Source organism: Pseudophryne corroboree, unplaced genomic scaffold, assembly GCF_028390025.1.
Source record: "Pseudophryne corroboree isolate aPseCor3 unplaced genomic scaffold, aPseCor3.hap2 scaffold_350, whole genome shotgun sequence".
In the NCBI taxonomy this organism is placed as follows: Eukaryota; Metazoa; Chordata; class Amphibia; order Anura; family Myobatrachidae; genus Pseudophryne; species Pseudophryne corroboree.
In genome coordinates this window covers 514,382-528,807 of record NW_026970011.1, presented here as the reverse complement: position 1 = coordinate 528,807, position 14,426 = coordinate 514,382, and the positions used below count along the sequence as shown (strand labels likewise).

The window sequence follows — 14,426 nt, the reverse complement described above, 5'->3', positions numbered from 1 at the left end:
TCTTCTTTCCATCTTTCCGTTGTCGGCCCCTTGGCTCATCAGGTCCTTCGTCTACGTGGGTCTTTGTACCTCGGAGGAAAACATAGTAATGGGTGAAAGACGGACCGTATACTCATTACATCATTACGTCATGGTTTCTAGCATTGGGTCATAAATCAAATCCAGGTTAATTACAGTTTCCTCACTCCTCAAGCTCATCACTTTCGTACTTTGTTTGCACCTCATTAAAGCCTGCCCGCATCTAAATATCAATCCAATAGATATAACGACACCCAAAATACATAGGAGAAACTTTCCAACATCCATTATGACTCCTTGAGCCCAGTCTCCTAAACCGGAGAACCAATTTCGCGGGTTCAACCATGACACCCAACCAGTCAGCTCATTACCTACAGCAGCAAGGGTGAGATTGTGTTTCCGACGAAATTCCCACTTTAATTGCAGAATATCGTCCATCTTTTGGTCTATGACCTCTACCGGATCCTCGGTGTTATTTGTGATATACGTGCAACACTTTATACCGTACTGTGTTGCCAATGTAACACAATATCCGCCTGTTACTGCTGTAAGGTAATTAAGAACCATCCTATGCTGAACTAGTTCTGTTTTGTAAGCTTGAAGTTCTCTTCCAGTGTATCTAAACGTGTCATCATACATTTCAGTGATATTGTCTAACAAATTGGCGAGTGCGGAAATGTATTTATAATTCATCACTCCTCGAGCGGTACGAGTGAAATCTAACGCTACCAGAACCTGAATCCCGGTGGATTCATGGATAAGATCAGAGGCCGGATGCTCTAACCTTTCTGACAGTTGTCTTTTAACTCGGTGTTCGTAGTGAGTGTGAGTATAAGGAGCTTGGGCACCACGGTGTATGTCTTTCATTTTGTCATGTGTTACAGTCATCACTTCAGGCAATACTTTTCCAATATAACACAATCCTTCAGAGTTTGGGGCAAGCCACTTGTACGCCTTTCTCCCGCATATGAAATATGCATCATCGGGGAGAACATAAGGGACGGAGAAGGACATGACCATGTTACAAACCTTCCAGGTGAAATCTCCTGACCCTAATTCTTCCATCTGCCTAATGCACGTATCGGTCTGTACGATATGTGCACAGTATCCTGGTGATACCTCTCCAACTCTAGTAATCCTATTTCCTAAGGTATATCGATACCGAAAAGATTTTCCTCTACTGGCTATGTGGCGTACGAGCTCTGTATCTGTAGGCATTCTATCTGCTCTGTGTGAAAAGGTCATGGAAAGGTTGCTCCATGACACTTCCCAATTTCCCGGTTTTCTAGGATTGGAGATGTTAAAACATAAGAGGGACCTATCCACATGGTATTGGTGGAGCTTCAAACTAGGAGGGCTGGAGATGTTAAACCTCCGGTCCACCGGTCTCCCACCACTTAGCTCAAGTACTTCCCCTAACGTTAAAGGAAATGGTACTAGCCCTGATTTGCTGTGACCCTGAGGTACTTGAGAGCATACCCAACAATCTGTTTGGTTCAACACGTTACCCACTAGAGAGTGATAGTCACTCAATGGATGCCGGTCCATATGGATATTAAAACTAGATTGGCATTGCTTTATGCATCCATCTTCAACCAGATTACCACAGAGCCTACAGATACAATTTTCCTCAGCTAACAATCCATCACAATTTCTTCTATCGGATCGTTTTCTGATACTCGCCTTTGCTTGTTGGATTGGTTGATCTTGGAAAACTACGCCTCCATCATCATAATCGGAACCCATTCCAGAACCTCTCTCGACCTCTATGGTACTCTCGCCGGAACAGACTGCTCTGGTCAACATCATGGTTAACATCAAAATCCGGATCACAGTCTCTTTGGGCAAGTCCATCTTTGAGGAGGAAATGGAGAAGAATGAGAAAGGGGAAAAAGAAATATCAAGGGAGAAGGGATGGGAAGTGGAGAAAAACAATAAAAGGGAGAAGGGAGTCGACAACTGCTTTCGATCTTCAAGGCTCAGGTGCCGCCTCAGTCCTCCTGGAACAGACACTCCAGTGATACAACCTCTACCGTCTGTTCCTTATCACGGGACTTCTCTGGGTCAGCAACCTTCTTGCAGTGGGATGAATGGACCCAAGTCTCTCTCTCAGCAACCTTCAATGCTGTGGTGCTAGTCAATAAGACCTGGTATGGTCCTTCCCATCTATCAATAAGACAACCTGAGCGTAGAAAATTTCGTATCATTACATAATCCCCAGGTTCAATGTCATGACAATTACTATCTGGTAAATCAGGAATCACCAACTTCAGATTATCATTTTGACTCCTCAACTGCTTACTCATGTTAATCAAGTACTTTACAGTTACTTCATTGTTACATTTCAAATCATCCTGGGGGTTAATCATGACATGCGGTTGTCGACCAAACAGAATTTCGAAAGGAGACAGATTAAGAGGGGACCTGGGAGTGGTTCTGATGCTATATAAAACAATGGGTAAAGCTTCTGGCCACGTCAATCCTGTCTCTGCCATTACTTTACTCAATTTATTTTTAATAGTGCTGTTCACTCTTTCGACCTTCGCACTCGCCTGTGGACGGTACGGAGTGTGCAGCTTGCTATCAATTCCCATCAACTTACACATTCCTTGGAAGACATCACCTGTAAAATGGGTACCCCTATCACTTTCAATGATTCTAGGGATACCATATCTACATACAAATTCCTGCACAATTTTCTTAGCTGTAAACATAGCGGTATTTGTAGCTGCTGGAAAAGCTTCGACCCAATTCGAGAAAACATCTATACAAACAAGTACATACTTTAAGTTTCTACATGGGGGCAATTGGATGAAGTCAATTTGTATTACTTGGAAAGGGCCGCCGGCAGGTGGGATATGGGAGGGTTCTGTAGGTATTGCCTTTCCAATATTCTTTCTCAGACAGGTAAGGCATGACATTGCTCTTTTACCAGCATGAGAGGAGAATCCTGGGGCGCACCAGTATGCTCTTACCAATTTGCACATCCCCTCCTTGCCTAGATGAGTCAGCCCGTGAGCTGCTTCAGCCAGACATGGAAGGTATGCCCTGGGGGCCACTGGTTTACCATGTCCATCCGTCCAGAGCCCTGAGGACTCCTGGCCATATCCCTTTGCCTTCCAGACTGCTCTTTCCTGAGTGGAACACAAATTCTGCATCTCACACAACTTCTGTGTGTTGATGGTATTAAATACCATCAACTGTGTGGTGTCTGTCCGTATGGGGGTAGCAGCTGCAAGCTTTGCAGCTTCGTCTGCTCGGCTGTTACCAAGGGATACTGGGTCTTGGCTATACGTATGTGCTTTACATTTGATAACAGCCACTCTGTCGGGTTCCTGTATCGCTGTTAGAAGCCTTTTTATATACGCTGCATGCGCTATCGGTGTGCCAGCTGCCGTCATGAAATTTCTGAGCCGCCATAGGGCTCCGAAATCATGGACTACCCCGAACGCGTATCTAGAATCGGTGTAGATATTGGCAGACTTACCCTTAGCCAATTCACATGCTCTGGTTAGGGCGACCAGTTCAGCAACCTGGGCTGAGTGAGGTGGGCCTAGCGGTTCCGCTTCTATGGTGTCTTGGTCATCTACGACTGCGTATCCAGTACACAAGTCTCCCGAGTCTGACTGTCTGTGACAACTACCGTCCGTGTAGAACGTGAGTTCTGCATCTTCTAGTGGATTGTCACTGATGTCAGGCCTTGCGGTAAAATTTTGGGTCAAATATTCCATACAATCATGTGCATCCTCCTTTGTATAAAATCCTCCTTCCCCATCACTCTCACCTCCCACCCTTTGTGCCTGTCCAGGCACACCTGGGAGAAATGTTGCAGGGTTTAATGCGCTGCATCTCCTTATGGTGATGTTTACTGGGGCCATTAATGCCAATTCCCATCTCGTAAACCTTGCTGATGAGACATGTCTGGTTTGGGCAGAATTTAATAAGGCAGATACTGCATGTGGTGTATGGATTGTGAGGTTGTGGCCTAGCACGACATCTTCGCTTTTCGTCACTAGCAATGCTATCGCCGCAACGCTACGCAAGCATGTGGGGAGGGACCGCGCTACCGTATCTAGCTGAGCGCTGTAGTATGCAACTGGCCTGCTGGCGTCACCGTGTTTTTGTGTTAGTACACCTGCTGCGCACCCAGCACTTTCTGTTCCGTATAGTTCAAAGGGTTTCCCATAGTCTGGCATACCTAGTGCAGGTGCCTGCGTTAGACACTGTTTGAGTCTCTCAAATGCCGTTTCAGATTCGTCTGTATGCGAAATCCGATCAGGTTTGTTTGAGGAGACCATTTCCTGCAGAGGTAGTGCCAATATGGAAAACCCTGGGATCCAATTACGGCAATACCCACACATCCCTAAAAACGTTCTGATCTGTTGCTGGGTTTGTGGTAGTGTCATGTCTCTAATGGCTTGGATTCTATCAGCGGTCAGGTGTCTCAGTCCTTGTGTTAGACAGTGTCCCAAATATTTTACCTTAGCTTGGCATAATTGCAACTTGTCTTTGGAGACCTTGTGACCTGTGTCTGAAAGATGAAACAGGAGCTGTTTCGTATCTTTCAGGGATGCCTCCAATGAATCAGAACACAGTAGTAGATCATCCACATACTGTATCAACACTGATCCACTTTCTGGTTGAAAAGACTGTAAACAATCATGCAAAGCCTGAGAAAATATACTTGGACTATCTATGAAACCTTGGGGTAATCGAGTCCACGTGTATTGGACTCCTCTGTATGTAAATGCAAACAAATATTGACTGTCAGGGTGCAGAGGTACCGAAAAGAAAGCGGAGCAGAGGTCAATAACAGTGAAAAATTTGGCAGTGGGAGGAATTTGCATTAGGATGACAGCTGGATTAGGCACTACGGGGAACTGACTCTCGACTATTTTGTTAATCCCCCTTAGATCCTGCACTAGCCTGTAACCCCTCCCCCCACTCTTTTTAACAGGGAAGATGGGACTATTTGCTGTGCTGGACGTTCTTACTAGAATGCCCTGTTGTAGCAAGCGCTCTATTACGGGAAAAACTCCTAACTCCACCTCTGGCTTCAGAGGATACTGTGGGATTTTTGGAGCTATCCTACCATCTTTTACTTGTACTACTACTGGAGCTACGTTTGCCATTAATCCAGTGTCCTGTCCATCTTTTGTCCAAAGTGACTCTGGTATCTGAGATGTCATCTCTTCTACCTGGGATGGGTTCCTATTTGTCATAATGGAATGTGACACTAATTTTGATGGGGAGTCTAACATATCTCGTACTTCTTGAGCGTGATTCTCAGGTATGTCCAAGAATACACCTTCAGGAGTACAATAAATGACGCAACCCATTTTACATAGTAAGTCTCTTCCCAGGAGATTGGTAGGTGCCGATGCAGCCAGCAAAAAGGAATGCTTGGTATGCAAAGGTCCTATTGTAATCTCTGCTGGTTTGCTAACAGGGTAATGCTGGACTACTCCTGTTACTCCCATGGCTGGAACTGTCCTACCAGTGGTTCTCATGCCCACTGTCGAATTTATCACTGACTTGGCCGCCCCTGTGTCTACAAGAAAGTTTAAAGTTTTACCAGCCACATTGATTGCAATCTCTGGTTCGCTTCCAAGACTGGCAATCAATTTAACTGGTTGCAGATTACAGGTATGGCCACACCCCTATTGGGTATGCTGACCGCCCTGAATCCCATTGGCAGCAACTACTTGTGCGGGGGTTAGCTGGGAACTACCAGAGGCATGCCAATCTCTGTTTGGGGGATATCTTTTTGTTTCCCCTGTATGTGGCTCAAAACTCCGCCTCTGTGGACCCTGCTCCCAATGTCGTGTGTGGTGTTGTTGTCTAGGGGGTTGAAAAGATCTTTGTACATTTCTTACTCTACAGTCTCGTGCAAAATGTCCTGGTTTGTTACAAGAAAAACATGTTATCATACTTGCCTTATCCACAGGATTCGGTGGTACATACGCAGGCTGCCTTGTGGTCAGCGCCTGTATACTTACGGACATCAACTTATCACTTTGCGACTCCCTGTGCCTAGTGATGTTTTTGTCGTGATCAACAGCAGCCTCTCTCAAAGTGGACACTGACAGACCTCGCCAGCATGGCTGCGTGGTCTGTACCCTAGCCTTTAATGTTTCTTTCAAACCATCCATCAGTACAGATACTGCTACTTCTCGATGGTTTGGGTTGGTCTTTATGTCTTCTATACCAGTGTATTTTGCCATTTCTGATAATGCCCGGTGGAAATATTCTGCTGCCGTTTCAGACTCTTTTTGTTTGATGGAAAATAGTTTATTCCATTTAGCAACGGCTGGGAAATATTCTTTTAGCTGCAAATTTATCCTTTTTACATTATCCTGGTCGTACACATCTGTAAGTGGTACCTCTTTGTCTAGTCCACAATCAGCCAAGAATTTAACTGGGTCGACACTGGGGGGTAAGCAAGCTCTTAGCACTACCTGCCAATCCTTATTATTGGGCTCTAAAGTGTTTCCTAGATCCCTGATATATTTTTGGCTTGCCACTAAATCCTTTCTGGGGTCTGGGAATTCAGACACTATGGTCCTTAATTCCATTCTAGTGAACGGGCAATACATGGCGATGTTCCTGATGGGTGTGACTCCTGATGCATCTGTTTTCCCATTGGGAACTACTATCACCTTAACTGGATTAACTCTTATAACTTCACTCTGTGTAGATTCTACAGCTTGGGGTGTAAGTGTTTCAGTGTAATGCATGGTGCCGTACTTACCTGATGACACGACCTCACCTATCCCTCCGCTAGGGGCCTTCACTAATCTCGTGGCTGTTGATGTGCCTACTGTAGTCTCTGAAATGGTGGCTGCAAGAGAGAGAGCTGAAATTGTTGATGGATCGTCTTCTTGATCACACTCCTGGGGAAGGTTCAAAACAGGGTACAACTTGCACGGGTTAATACTTGCATGGGTTATTTGGTTAACATCATTAACATTAACATGGTTACTAAGAGTTTGTGTTTTACAACCCAGTGCGTTTCTCTCCGCAATCAACTTCTCTCCTGCAATATATGGTGGAGGAGGAGCTGTGGCAATCAACTTCCTGACTGCCCCAGATCCTGCCGCCAGAGCCAAACCTCTCTGTATCTCACCTTCCTGGTGCCACAACTGTAAATAATCATAATGCTGAATTCGTCTCTTTGTTGGTTTTACGAGACATATCCTCCTCCTTAAATTTTGTAACACTTCCGGACTGAAGCTACCTATTCTTGGGAACTTGTCCCTGTCTTGTACAGTCATTCTCTCCCATTCATCACATAAAGATTCGGTGTGAATTCCATATTTTTCACACATTACATATCGTGCCGACCCAACTGGTCGGTTCACAGAATCAACCTGAACCAGGGTTGATCGCCCCCTACCTGAGCAACTGGCCCCCATCGTCTGTAGGTGTTGCTTAGTCCTCCTTGGATTTTCTGTATCAAGGTTTTCAGCAAGCCTTTACAGACAACCAAATTACTCCACAGTAGGCCGGCGGTGGCGGTTTACCGAGTACCCCACTCACTCGCCCACCTCGACCAATACGACCTGATCACACCGATATGGTGCTGGCGTACTCGATACAGGGCCCCTATGGAACCTTCAGTTTACTGGAACATATGAGGGATACCCGCAGGACACTTACTCTTTCCAGTAAAGTTTAGGTTGTTGGATAGTTCCTGAGTGACCAGCGAACTTCCCTTCCAAAAATAAAAAATTACACAAATCACGTCAGAATGTACAAATAGCGTTTATGACCTTCGTACACAAATAGTACCGGTCAGGTTTACCAATGCACACAATTACGTGCGGTACAATCGTTCAGCACATAAGCAACTAATCTTATGTGCGGAGCGACCAGTGGAATCGAAAATTTCGGCTGCGAATTCCTTCAGCCAGAGCTTAATGGCCTATATGGGTTCTGCACCAACACCCCAGGCGTTGTGCCACTGGACTTTTATAGCGGACCTTTTTACCTTATGACCTCCTGGTCTTGTTACCTTATGACCTCCTGGTCTTGTTACACCTTATGGTCCGCTATACTCTAATGCTCAAATATTATTTAACCAGAGATGCCTCCCTGGCCACCGTATATGTCACTTACACGTATGTTCCTTAACGAGTACCCGACTTTCCTTTTGGTTCCACCTTAAAGTTATATAAACTTTTGTATACAAAACACACTCACTCAACACATGTACACTTTTGTTTCTATATCTATTTCTGCGCAGAAATTGTCTTCAGGCCAAGAGTGTTACCAATTAGGAGCAGGATCTGTTAAACTAAATTTCAGATTTTCCAAAAATAGATTTGCGTTATTTACCGCGTCGCGTTATCTACCGCTGTGCGTTACTTATCGCTTTTGCGCTACTTATCGCTTTTGCGCTACTTATCGCTTTTGCGCTAATTCAACTTTATCACAACTTGAGCTACGTGGGCGTAACCAGACGCTACGTTGCGTAATGTACGCTGCGTGCGTCTGCCTTTCGGATTGCGTACGCTAGTCTTTGTTAGCGACACGTGTACGCAATGCAAAGGATCCACCGTAACACAATATATATTTTATCAATGTAGATGATCCCTGATCATCTACCGCAATCCACACTGCACACTGGCTGCCTCGTCTCTCGGACAAGCCGTGTGTTGTTCTATTCTTTAACTATTACCTCTATTTATTAAATAACAGCAAATCTCCTTTTAGCACTTTCTATCAACTATAAAATTTGGCAAACAGGAATAGTGATATACGAAAAATGGAACAGAAATGCAGATATATGCGTGCGTACGCAAGACAAAAGACAAATAAACAGTTTTTTAAAAGACAAGCGTTTTGTTCTTACTTCCGGTTACCGGATTCCTTCAGCACTCTTTACCTAAGCGAAGCAGACGCTTATCCCGTCAGCAACTGTGAGACAACCTCCCACCCTTTTGCTGGGGGATAAAGTCTGCTGATCTACCTAGTGCAGATGTGAAAAGGACCGGACGAGCCCGCAATTGACAATGCTAAATTCCTTTGTCGTATAATCAACCCTTACGAAGCTAAGAACACTGTACGCTGTTTGCTTAAGAAGTACCGTAATGGTACGCTATCTGCGTAGCGATCGCTCAGCCGTAGGCGAGACGCTCAAGCGTCACGTTCGCTCACGGCCTAGTGATCACAGGACACGTTATTGGTTATGTCTAGGGGAAAGATTCGCTGTAACGTAGCGTACGCTCGAGACCACGAGGAGGTCACCAGCGGTGCAGACGCTCACAGCACAATACCTTTATATTTAAACCTTTTAACAATGTAATGCGCTATATACCTTAATGTGAATACAGGGTGTAAATGCAACTTTGTGTAGCCTGACTACCTACAAAGCTGTTTGAGCGTCACCGACGCTCAAGTGAACACTTAACACTATAGTAAATACACAGATACTGTTTTAGGGTTCCAAAGCCTATTATCTGTATTATATCTAGTATACTTGTAAAAGAGTAACACAGTACAAATGATACACTACAATATAACAAAGCCTTCCTAACCAAACACCTAACTAAGGGATAAACTACAATACTATCCTGGCCTAACACAATACAATACAATACTATAAAGTTTAGTCTAGGGGAGTTACGAGAGAAAAGAGAAAATAGAGAGAGAGAAATAGACACAGAGGGAGAGAGAGGAATTGGCTCACAGAAAGACAATGATTACGGAGAGAACTTACGCACAAAGGGTATGATCGCCTGCGCCTCGATATCCAGCTCCCGATTATCAGCAGATAACCGTTGATGAGAGAGTGAGAGCTGGATGTGGTCGGCCTGCCTATTTATGCCCCACACACAATGCAATCTCCTGGTCCTACAATCCTTCAGTTTATTGGACACAGGAATTCGGCCCTGTACTGTAACCAAAGGTCATAGGTTGATTCATACAGGTGGGCTGTGCTGAGTTTAAACGGCTCAGGTGGGTGGGAAACTGGGTTTCCCGCCGCATACCTGAGTATGGGTAAATAATAGAAATGGACATAAACTTCTTATGTTCATAACTATTCGCACGAGCGATTAATACGCTCCAAACCAACACCGGAATATTGCTAATTAAATACTCTTCCGATGGGTATCAAACACTGCTGTATGACTCCTGTTAGACCCTTCGTGCAATACAAAGAGGGATTCCTCCGCTCAGGGACATTCTATCTAAACCAAACTTACAGAAACTATTGAGGGGAACATGATCTATAAACGACATTAATTGTGAACCTTTGTAACGAATGAGTCGCACGCTACGATCACATAAACTCTACCGTAAATGCGCATACTGCGCGTGCGAGTGCACGCTATTGCGGGTATGCGCTTCCACGGGAGAGCGTACGCATGCGCAGCACGGACCAGTGTGCGGTGCAAATATGGCAGTGTGCATTGAGACATTTTTCTGACTTCGACAGATACTATGATCATGAAGGTGCTTCTCCCAGGGCAAGGCTCACCCATTGCACTCTGGGTGTGCTGCTTCTGCGGTTTCCCCAAATGTGGGAAACTTGACTGCATAATTTGTGTTTCCCCTGGTCGGCTCTCGTATAATTCAGATCTCTTTGTCTCAGGTCTCTCTCCAGCCTAGTTTGCTGTCTGTTTCTACTTCTCTTTTCTTCAGCCGCTCCCTTCTATGCCCTTGCGCACTATCCTGACTTCTCCCGTCTGCTTACTTCGTGCCTTCCAACGCACAATGCAAACTACAGGTAGTGCTGCAGGACCCACACCCTTTTACTTGCCTTACAGAGCGTCTCTGGAGCAGTTACAGTGCCCAGCTGCTGCAAGAAATCAGCTTGAATGCTTCAGGGGCTGGGGAATAGCCAACATGAGCCCCACACCGAAGGAGGGTGGAGGTGTGTAATGCGAACTAATGGTCATCCAAGCGCCGCAAAAGGCCGCCATGCCCTGCACGCCCCTTGTCTCTTTTCATATGCAGACGAGGGTTGAAGCCAACTTTGACCCACTGTTTGGATGACATCACCATATGCAAATCCATCTGCTGCAGGCCTTCCCCCAGGAATGCTTGCACTAGTTGTTGCATTTGGTTTGTTGTTTGGGGGTGCTTCAGTATTAGGCAGCCTTCTGCCCTCCCATGTTCATCTGAAAATATGTGTTCTCCCTGCAGTTGTTGTCCTCAGATGAGAGTTCCCTTGTGCTGCCTCAGTTGAATCTCCTTTACTTGACAGAGATGTGCCTGAGCAGCGGCCCTCCCCAGCCCTATCCCAAATCATACTTATTTTGCATAGGCGATACCATGGTCATGAAGATTGTTCTCCCAGGGTGAGGTTCATTCATTGCATTCTGGGTATGCTGACCCCTGTGATTTCCCCAAATGTGGGAAACTCGACTGCATTATTTGTGGTAGTGGGGGACTGTGTTTGTGCTTTCCTCTGGTCAGCTCTGGTAAAAATCAGATTTCTTTATCTCAGATCTTCCTCTAGCCTTGTTCTTCTTTCGAGAGTTCCCTTGTGCTGCCTCAGTTGGATCTCTTTCACTTGACAGGGGGGTGCCCGAGCAGCGACCCTCCCCAGCTCTAGCCCAACTCCTACTTACCTGCCAGGTGAGATACTATGATCATGAAGGTGCTTCTCCCAGGGCAAGGCTCACCCATTGCACTCTGGTTGTGCTGCCCCTGTGATTTCCCCAAATGTGGGAAACTTGACTGCATAATTTGTGTTTCCCTTGGTCGGCTCTCGTATAATTCAGATCTCTTTGTCTCAGGTCTCTCTCCAGCCTAGTTTGCTGTCTGTTTCCACTTCTCTTTTCTTAAGCCGCTCCATTCTATGGCCTTGCGCACTATCCTTACTTCTCCCGTCTGCTTACTTTGTGCCTTCCAATGCACAATGCAAACTACAGGTAGTGCTGCAGGGCCCACACCCTTTTACTTGCCGTACAGAGCAGCTCTGGAGCTGTTACAGTGCCCAGCTACTGCAAGAAATCAGCTTGAATGCTTCAGGGGCTGGGGCATAGCCAACATGAGCCCCACACCAAAGGAGGGTGGAGGTGTTTAATGCGAACTAGGGGTCATCCAAGCGCCGCAAAAGGCCGCCATGCCCTGCACGCCCCTTTTCTCTTTTCATATGCAGACGAGGGTTGAAGCCAACTTTGACCCACTGCTTGGATGACATCACCATATGCAAATCCATCTGCTGCAGGCCTTCCCCCAGGAATGCTTGCACTAGTTGTTGCATTTGGTTTGTTGTTTGGGGGTGCTTCAGTATTAGGCAGCCTTCTGCCCTCCCATGTTCATCTGAAAATATGTGTTCTCCCTGCAGTTGTTGTCCCCAGATGAGAGTTCCCTTATGCTGCCTCAGTTGAATCTCCTTTACTTGACAGAGATGTGCCTGAGCAGCGGCCCTCCCCAGCCCTATCCCAAATCATACTTATTTTGCATAGGAGATACCATGGTCATGAAGATTGTTCTCCCAGTGTGAGGTTCATTCATTGCATTCTGGGTATGCTGACCCCTGTGATTTCCCCAAATGTGTGAAACTCGACAGCATTATTTGTGGTAGTGGGGGACTGTGTTTGTGTTTTCCTCTGGTCAGCTCAGGTAAAAGTCAGATTTCTTTGTCTCAGATCTTCCTCTAGCCTTGTTCTTCTTTCGAGAATTCCCTTGTGCTGCCTCAGTTGGATCTCCTTCACTTGACAGGGGGGTACCCGAGCAGCGACCCTCCCCAGCTCTAGCCCAACTCCTACTTACCTGCCAGGTGAGATACTATGATCACGTAGGTGCTTCTCCCAGGGCAAGGCTCACCCATTGCACTCTGGGTGTGCTGCTCCTGCGATTTCCCCAAATGTGGGAAACTTGACTGCATAATTTGTGTTTCCCCTGGTCGGCTCTCGTATAATTCAGATCTCTTTGTCTCAGGTCTCTCTCCAGCCTAGTTTGCTGTCTGTTTCCACTTCTCTATTCTTAAGTGCCTTCCAATGCACAATGCAAACTACAGGTAGTGCTGCAGGGCCCACACCCTTTTACTTGCCGTACAGAGCAGCTCTGGAGCTGTTACAGTGCCCAGCTGCTGCAAGAAATCAGCTTGAATGCTTCAGGGGCTGGGGCATAGCCAACATGAGCCCCACACCGAAGGAGGGTGGGGGTGTTTAATGCGAACTAAGGGTCATCCAAGCGCCGCAAAAGGCCGCCATGCCCTGCATACCCCTTTTCTCTTTTCATATGCAGATGAGGGTTCCAGCCAACTTTGGCCCACTGCTTGGATGACATCACCGTATGCAAATCCGTCTTCTGCAGAACTTCCCCCAGGAATGCTTGTACTAGTTGTTGCATTTGGTTTGTTGTTTGGGGGTGCTTCAGTATTAGGCAGCCTTCTGCCCTCCCATGTTCATCTGAAAATATGTGTTCTCCCTGCAGTTGTTGTCCCCAGATGGGAGTTCCCTTGTGCTGCCTCAGTTGAATCTCCTTTACTTGACAGAGATGTGCCTGAGCAGCGGCCCTCCCCAGCCCTATCCCAAATCATACTTATTTTGCATAGGAGATACCATGGTCATGAAGATTGTTCTCCGAGGGTGAGGTTCATTCATTGCATTTTGGGTATGCTGACCCCTGTGATTTCCCCAAATGTGGGAAACTCGACTGCATTATTTGTGGTAGTGGGGGACTGTGTTTGTGCTTTCCTCTGGTCAGCTCTGGTAAAAGTCAGATTTCTTTGTTTCAGTTCTTCCTCTAGCCTTGTTCTTCTTTCGAGAGTTCCCTTGTGCTGCCTCAGTTGGATCTCCTTCACTTGACAGGGGGGTGCCCGAGCAGCGACCCTCCCCAGCTCTAGCCCAACTTCTACTTACCTGCCAGGTGAGATACTATAATCATGAAGGTGCTTCTCCCAGGGCAAGGCTCACCCATTGCACTCTGGATTTGCTGCCCCTGCGATTTCCCCAAATGTGGGAAACTTGACTGCATAATTTGTGTTTCCCCTGGTCGGCTCTCGTATAATTCAAATCTCTTTTTGTCTCAGGTCTCTCTCCAGCCTAGTTTGCTGCCTGTTTCCACTTCTCTTTTCTTGAGCCGCTCCCTTCTATGCCCTTGCGCACTATCCTGACTTCTCCCGTCTGCTTACTTTGTGCCTTCCAACGCACAATGCGAACTACAGGTAGTGCTGCAGGGCCCACACCCTTTTACTTGCCTTACAGAGCAGCTCTGGAGCAGTTACAGTGCCCAGCTGCTGCAAGAAATCAGCTTGAATACTTCAGGGGCTGGGGCATAGCCAGCATGAGCCCCACACCGAAGGAGAATGGAGGTGTTTAATGCGAACTAGGGGTCATCCAAGCGCCGCAAAAGGCCGCCATTCCCTGCATAACCCTTATTCTCTTTTCATATGCAGATGAGGGTTCCAGCCAACTTTGGCCCACTGCTTGGATGACATCACCGTA

At 46.4% G+C, this 14,426-nt stretch overlaps 6 non-coding genes and 1 pseudogene across 6 annotated transcripts; all 7 read left to right on the top strand.

The window, feature by feature from the left end:
- Window positions 1-10,438: 10,438 nt before the first annotated feature.
- LOC135020703 (U1 spliceosomal RNA) lies at window positions 10,439-10,602 on the top strand. The gene has a single exon (XR_010218057.1). It is a non-coding gene; the product is annotated as a U1 spliceosomal RNA (small nuclear RNA).
- Window positions 10,603-11,273: 671 nt separating this feature from the next.
- On the top strand, window positions 11,274-11,437 carry LOC135020421 (U1 spliceosomal RNA). The gene has a single exon (XR_010217849.1). It is a non-coding gene; the product is annotated as a U1 spliceosomal RNA (small nuclear RNA).
- A 152-nt stretch (window positions 11,438-11,589) lies between these two features.
- Window positions 11,590-11,752, top strand: LOC135020643 (U1 spliceosomal RNA). Its single transcript, XR_010218027.1, has one exon. It is a non-coding gene; the product is annotated as a U1 spliceosomal RNA (small nuclear RNA).
- Window positions 11,753-12,423: 671 nt separating this feature from the next.
- LOC135020487 (U1 spliceosomal RNA) lies at window positions 12,424-12,587 on the top strand. Its single transcript, XR_010217912.1, has one exon. It is a non-coding gene; the product is annotated as a U1 spliceosomal RNA (small nuclear RNA).
- Window positions 12,588-12,739: 152 nt separating this feature from the next.
- Window positions 12,740-12,902, top strand: LOC135020585 (U1 spliceosomal RNA). The gene has a single exon (XR_010217996.1). It is a non-coding gene; the product is annotated as a U1 spliceosomal RNA (small nuclear RNA).
- A 615-nt stretch (window positions 12,903-13,517) lies between these two features.
- Window positions 13,518-13,681, top strand: LOC135020375 (U1 spliceosomal RNA). Its single transcript, XR_010217804.1, has one exon. It is a non-coding gene; the product is annotated as a U1 spliceosomal RNA (small nuclear RNA).
- Window positions 13,682-13,833: 152 nt separating this feature from the next.
- Window positions 13,834-13,975, top strand: LOC135020671 (U1 spliceosomal RNA; annotated as a pseudogene).
- Window positions 13,976-14,426: the final 451 nt, after the last annotated feature.